Source organism: Falco biarmicus, chromosome 10 (genome assembly GCF_023638135.1).
Source record: "Falco biarmicus isolate bFalBia1 chromosome 10, bFalBia1.pri, whole genome shotgun sequence".
Lineage (NCBI taxonomy): Eukaryota > Metazoa > Chordata > Aves > Falconiformes > Falconidae > Falco > Falco biarmicus.
The window spans coordinates 18,306,207-18,313,511 of NC_079297.1; positions in this window are offsets into that span (position 1 = coordinate 18,306,207).

Genomic DNA, 7,305 nt, shown 5'->3' on the forward strand with positions numbered 1-7,305 from the left:
CTGCTAGAAAAACAGAAGATAATTCTGTTATTTTCTCTGAGGGCCCTCAGAGCTTGGATTTAGTTTGGCGATCTTGTCACAGAAAATCTCGCTTTTCAGATATCTGTTAAATACAGTGCAGCCTTTGAGGCCCCCTAAACTGGCTCCAAGTGACCTCTTTGGTCCGAACAAGTGAGTGTAATCAGAAGTACTAGCTCAGGCCCCAGCGGCAGTGTTGTTGTGTTAATGTCATGCTCAACTCGGTCAATTGCCTTCTCTTCTATAGCACTGCAAGACAGAACTAATTGGCTCAACAGCCTGCCCTAATATTGCTATGCTGCATCCAGTGCCAGACCAGCGAGAGACCAATTTTTTCCACTCTGCCCTTACTTACATTGTACAGAGATGTCCTCAGTTAGCAACCTAATAAGACGGCTGAAGAATTTTAACAGCTTCCCACACCAGTTTCAAATTGTTCTTCAGCATTGGCTTGTGTTGCTGCAGGCTAACTGAAATCACTCTGGACTAGTTTACCTTTCTTTAAGTTAAAAGTTGGGGTCATAATAAAATCCAGTATCTTCAGTGGAGATGTCCTGCTCCCTTCTGCATTCTATATCTGCAAAAAATGCAATATGGGGCAGGTGAGAAAAAAATTGCCTTAGACATGGGCAGAAATTTCCTGTAATAGAGATTAGCTGCCTGCTATTATTAGAAAGGTGCTCAATTTAAAAAAAAGCTATTTCTTATACAGCAAATTTAATATTTCATGAGTAAAAAGTGATATTTTTTCCTTCACAACTGACCTTAATAACTCACAGACTCTGAAGGCATTTGTGATGCCCATGAGTTATGAAACTTTATTCATACTCACAGATGAGGTGTAATACTCACCCTTCACTGTTTAGATACTCCGTAGCATTCATATGATATCAACAAGAAGCATGAGTCCTTTTGTGAATGCAAGTATGCAAAGTAAACACAAAGGAAAATCACAGCCTGATATTTGGGTTGTTGGGGTATTTTTTAAGAAAAGGTATTAAAGGCAAACTGTGATCATGTTGTTGATAGGTGATTGCTTCTCCACTGCATGGGCAAGAAATTCATGACATACCTAAAAGGGTTACATGGCCTTATTTCCCCCTAATAAATCTGTTACTTCTATACCTGAACAGTTATATGCTTATCCTAAATTAAAATAATAATTTATGCATAAAGATATATAAATCCAAGCATAATGTCAAGTATAATATAGTGTCTTAAATTTTTCAGCTATTCCATGAAGACTTATCATGCAAGTATTTATCTCAACTTACACAAAATCAAGGTGAAAACCAGAACTGCAATCTCTACCACTCATTACAGCCACCTCTCTGTGCCTTATTTAACATAAATTAGATGCTGTGTGCTGTTGTAGGAATGAATGGCCTGCAAACAAGTTGTGCTCTTATAAACAATAGCACAACCGAACTTCTAATATCTAAGGTCTTGTTCATGAACAGAAACTCAGATGCGCCCAGGGTCATGAGAAAAGCCTCATTCTCATTTTTTTTGGGCTCCTTCAAGAGCCTTTGAAGAAACAGATAGAGGGTGACACATCATCTGATCTGTTGACCTTTCTGTTTCTACAGATAGCGAGTATTTTAACATGATGCCTAATAATATTATTCCATCTTTGTAGAAGAATGGCTGCAGAAGCATGGCCTTACAATCTCTGAAGATCTGCACAATCCAGGCCTGGTATTAGAATAGGCCTGTAATCAGAATTGTACTGAAGCTGCTGTGCTGAAGTTAACAAGAAATGTTGCCTTAAGCTATTCTTGAATCCTGAGACCAAGTAATTATGTTGTGCCAACAGGCCGTGGCTGTAACAAAATACAGCTGCTGGGAAAGCAGGTGCAGGGCCAAGAAAGATAGGGACCGGTATGGGAAAATAGGGAGTAACAAACTACAAGGCTGAAGCACAGCAACACAATTAGCTACATGGATAGAATGCTTATTTTAGTCATGATAATTAGGGGTGTGAGAACCACACATGTTTAGAGACTACTACTAACCAATTATATTTCTGCTTTACAAATATGCATGTGTATCGGTTCTATATAAGTAGTGTTAGAAACTAATAAAGTTGAGCAAGATGCATAACTCATATTGAGCATCTTCTTGACTCTGGCAAACCCTTCTTCCAACACATCTTCATTAGTATTCTACACACAAGGGACAACTGTAGGATGCTTCAGGAATGTGGTACAATGCAGTAACTCAAGGAGTTGGCAACAGAATTGGTGCTGCTGGGTGCAAAGAGACCACCAAGGGTTTAGCCTAAGATGGGTGCTTCACAACATTCAGAAGCTAGGAAAACCCATCTAGTGCTGAAATCTTTGTGAGAATGCGACTACTTTTTCTCTAACACATCTTTTTTTGATGTGTTACAGGAGCACTCCAAGACCTTTGATTCATGGAGTCTCAGAGGGAAATAACCCGGGTTAAAATAACCAGTTTCCAAGCTGGAGAATGGACTGTTACCTGTTTGAAGAGGAAAAGGTAAGGAATGAAAGCAGAGATCTTGTGCAGCTCTTGGGGACAAGGTACAACACATTAAGATATAACATGTTTAGACAACACTAAATCCCTGTTGTTCTAAGATTGTTACTTAAATCAGAATTTCAATCCTTACACCTACATTTTTCTGCAGAACTTTCACATGATGAGTATTGTATTGCCATTGTTGTAAGTAGAACTTTTGTATCAGGATGTTGTGGTCAGCATGTGTTTATAAAACTATGGAATTGTGTGGCTAATCCCCTGTTGTTGAATATTGCCCTGAATAAGATTTCCAAGAATATATATCCTTTTTGGTAATTGGGGCTGGTTTTCATTTTATTCTTGAATTCTGGCTCAGATACAGAGACATGGGTGTGTGCTGCAACATGTCCAGCTAAGAGATGGGAGCAATAACCCAAAGCTAAACCTAGTAACAAATGCTTAAATGTTGTGAATATCCTGACTTTCTGAAACAGTGATTGTCTTGTAGGTCAGTCCTCTGAGTTTGAGTTGAATCAAAGGGGTTTTTTTTAATCATATATACACACAAGTCTTAAACCACAATATTTTTATCTGGTCAGATGGTAGTGAAGGAAATCTTGTGATATCTTGAAAGCAAGTCAGTGAGTTCATGTGACTTTCTCATTTTATAAAGTAAAATTTTACTTCGTTGAGCCACAAACGGGAAAGAGGTATTGAGAGGAGGCTTTAGAAGGGAAACTTCTTGCACATAGGAGAACAGGCAATTTCTATTGAGGAATGCAGGTTTCCCACCCCCACCAGATCTTTGTGCTTGTTTTCACTCTGCATCAGCCACTGCCTTTGTTGCTGTAAACACCACCATCTTTTGGATCATTCCCTCTGTTTGGAGTGAAAGATGAGACACTACTCTCTGAAATATAATTTCTATCCTAGTGTTACTACTGGGTCACCGCTCTCCACAGGTCATTTCTATAGCCTCAATTCTTATTATAGTTCCAAATCTGTTCCTTTGAATCTATTTGGTGGACTGCTTTGTTTGTATTGATTGGATAAAATATTTATTTATAGAAATTAAAGTCCATAATTTGCTTAAATTCCATGTGATGGAGTTGATCCTATTTCTTTAAGTTTCCATTTACAGGCCTGCTGAGGTCAGTTTTACTTTTATGAGGACTTAGTAACCAACTAATGAAAAAATAAATTGTAGAAACCAAAATAAAATGAAATCGAATTGACACTTTCTGACGGGAAAAGAATCCCTTTCAGAGCTAAAGACACCATATATCCAAGACAAATCAGGTGAAAACAGCTTTTCTACAGTTGAATATATATCATTTGGAAGTTGTTCTTTGAGATTAAGGATAGTTTTCTCTGGATTATGTAATTGAAGAGATCAGGGTTCATTATTTGATTCAGATAAATGCTAGATAGTTCTGCTATCCTACATACAAAGAGAATAGGTCTCCAATTATCTCCATTCCTTCAAAATTAAACCAAGCAGCATGCTCTGCACTCTAATTAGACATGTGCCAACACCATTTTTCTCTTGGAGACAAAAAAGGCAAAAGGACACACTTGCTGTCACCTATGTCAAAGAATACTTGATGAAATTTGTGAGGTTATTCTGTTCTAAAGAGGACAGAATTTGGGCTGGCAGAAACGAATTTTCAGACACCTGGGAAATTTTTGGTTTGTTTCTGTTACTTCCCGGATGTAAAATGTTTGTATTTTACTTGATTTTTCAAATTTCCTGCTTGTGTCTGCTGATTTCAATTCAGCTTTACAGTTTTCCCTGGCAGCCAAGAAGGGACATTTCTTCTTTTCTCTGTAGAGTATGAAAATAAAATGGCCACTTCTTACGTGTGTTACTCCAGAAGAGGGTGCTCAAAGCTCAGAAAAGTCGTGAGCATCGTCTTCCCTTGTCAGCTGTGTCATCTCTACAATGCATTTCAGTCTCCCTCCAGCTTCCATTTGTCATCTCAAATCCAGATCTACCACTGTCACACTGAAACTGCTATTTTCCTGCTGCAGATTTGTTGACAACGGCGAACATATTTTCCTACCATATTAAGTCAGGGATATACTAACAGTGGACCAAATTCCTTGGAATTGTACTCTGCATGGTCCTGTGCCTCAGATCACAAAGTGTTACTCCAGGCTGTTGCAGGGAAGAGAAACGTGAGAATAATTTCACATCTTACATTGCACCATATTTTTTCAAACATCTCTGAGCCAGATTCCCATGTTGCGTGCAGTATGCTAGTATATTTTAAGTCTGGCAAATTTAAAGAAGCCATATTCTTGAACTGATGCTTCTTTTCTTAGTGCAAACTATATGTCAGGTTTTTACTCCTTCTTCTGTCTTTCAGCTAATATCAACGTGAGTTTGTGAGAATATTTTGAACCTATGGAGAAAAACTGCAGTAAGATGATTAGAGGTTGGTGTTCTTTTCTGGTTTAGTTTTTCACTCCAGCAAGTAAGCACTGAAGATTCCTAGCTCTGTGTAATCTGTTCCTTACTGGTTTGCATCTATCAGAGAGATTACCCTAGCTGATGTCTGCATCACTAAAAGAAACAGATAAAATAATCAATAAAGAAAGGCGTCATCTGCAAAGCCTGAGACAAAGACCAGATTGGCTTTTCGAAGATCTGCATTACAAAGATTACATAAATATAATTCTAAGATGGTACAGAAATAAAAACCGGAGCTTGATTGTGGATGGGGTAAAAAATGATTTCTTAAATTTACCTGTAGTTAAACTTTCAAAAACATTTGAATGTATTTGGAGTTTAAGGATTAGCTTTTAAAGGTACTTAGATGCTTATTTGCCATCAAAAAACACTTCATCTTAAGCACTTATATGCTTTTCAGTCCTGCACGGAAAAGGAACCATGTAGAAACCAGTGCCTGATGAAACTTTATGCCTGTATCAGGAAAGTCATAGTGCTCCTCATAGTATTCATGTCTGAACCTATGATATTTATTTAAAAGTTTACTGAAACACTTTTTTGTTACTTTGCTTTATCAAAAGTCTTTTGACTAATTCAAACACTTTTATAAAAATGTTTCCTGAAGGAAGGGTTGAGTGCAGAAAGGAGTTGGCAGAAGCACCTTCACTTTCTCATTCAAGCTGTGTGGAATAAGACAGATAGCTTTGCTGTCTGTGTGATGGCACTATTTGAAAACACTTTTCCCCAAAAGTGCTGCAGTTTAACTTTTGTCTTAACAAGCACAAACTTCTGGGTATTTCCGGTAGGAGTTTTGCAGGATAAGAGAACAAGAACATAAAAGCTTGTGGGGGGACAGACTGAGCAGCTGGGGCTGCAGAGGAATGAACTCCCAACAGGGAGCCTGGCAGGTAAGTGCCACATTGATGGGTTTTCAATTGCTTGCCAGCAGAGAGAAACCAGAGCCCGAACAGCCAAAGAATTGCAAACTGAGGGTGCCTCAATTCAAACAGCATGCCAAAACAAAAGGCCAAAAGCATGAGAAGCACACCGATGAAGGTGAGGCACCAACAGATGAGTACAGATTGCAAATGGAGGGAGCTCATAAATCAGTGTGCCAAGGCATGTTCCCAGAAGCCCAAACGATACAGCAGCAGGGAAAAGATAGACTGACAACAGTGTGCCAACAGACAGGAATAGATCACATATGGCACAGCAATGAGGGAAATGGAGCAGCTATGCTGTGTCAGCCCACACAAACTGCCTTCTGCTGGAAACCAATCAGTTCAGTCATCAGTCACAGGTACTGTGACACAGTCCCGTGGACAAGCAAAAAAGGATTTTTCCTTTCTCCAGGTGTGTATGAAGAAGAGTTAGAGAAGGATAGTTCACAGGAAAACAGTCTCCAAGTGTAAAAGTGAGAGGAAAATTGTGTCTCAAGTAAACTCAAAGCTAGCAAAATGCTGCAGGAAATGAGGAGGTATTTCTGCTCTAGCACACTTAGGGGGCAGCTGGTCTAGGGGAGCTTTATGTGTCCCTTCATCACTGTGGGGCTATCATCTTTGGTAACAGCTGCTGGGGCCCAATTCACCATGCTGCTCTAGATACCAGACCAGCACTACCTGACTGCACATATCCAGCTGTACCAGGACTAATTTGAGCCTGTCCCCTCTCCCTTGCTTTCAGTAAACAGGTCTGTCTGTGTCAGCATTTCTCTCAGAAATGTTTTTCCTGGTTCATTAAAGGCAGATGGGATCTGGCAATCAGCAGTTCTCCTTCCCAGTGCCAGTTAGTCACTTTTCAGGTCATTATGCTTTAAAATAATTCAAAGCTCCTTAATGCACTGAGGCAGGAATGGCCAATTGCAACCGATGTAACACAGCTGTGGATAACAGTAACTGGGTTCTAATGAGCAGTGGTCCCCGAAAACTGGGGCAGAGGGGCTGGTGAAAATCAGGTTGCTTTCATCTGCACTTTGCTCCTTCTCTTAAACCTCCTGTGTTCTTTCCTGTCTCTTTCCACATCCACATGGGTTTGAACGCGTGGTGCTGTGTGTGCTGCCTTTATGCATCTGATAGGGAGCTTCCACAGAGATTGTCCCTTGTTCCATGTAAGCAAGGTTATGTCAGCCACTGACCAGGGACACAATCCTGCATTGCCAAAACAACCCCTAATCAGCTGGGCACTTAGCACCACTGAACCATCGTAAAAGCTGATTCGTGGTGCGTAGCAAGACATTGGCATATTTTCAGACATTTAGCCAGAGCTGAAAAAAGCAGACGCCTGAAAGGGGTCAGAGTAGAAACGCTCCAGCTTTGCCCACCCATCAGCAATCATCCTGTGAGTAGCATCAA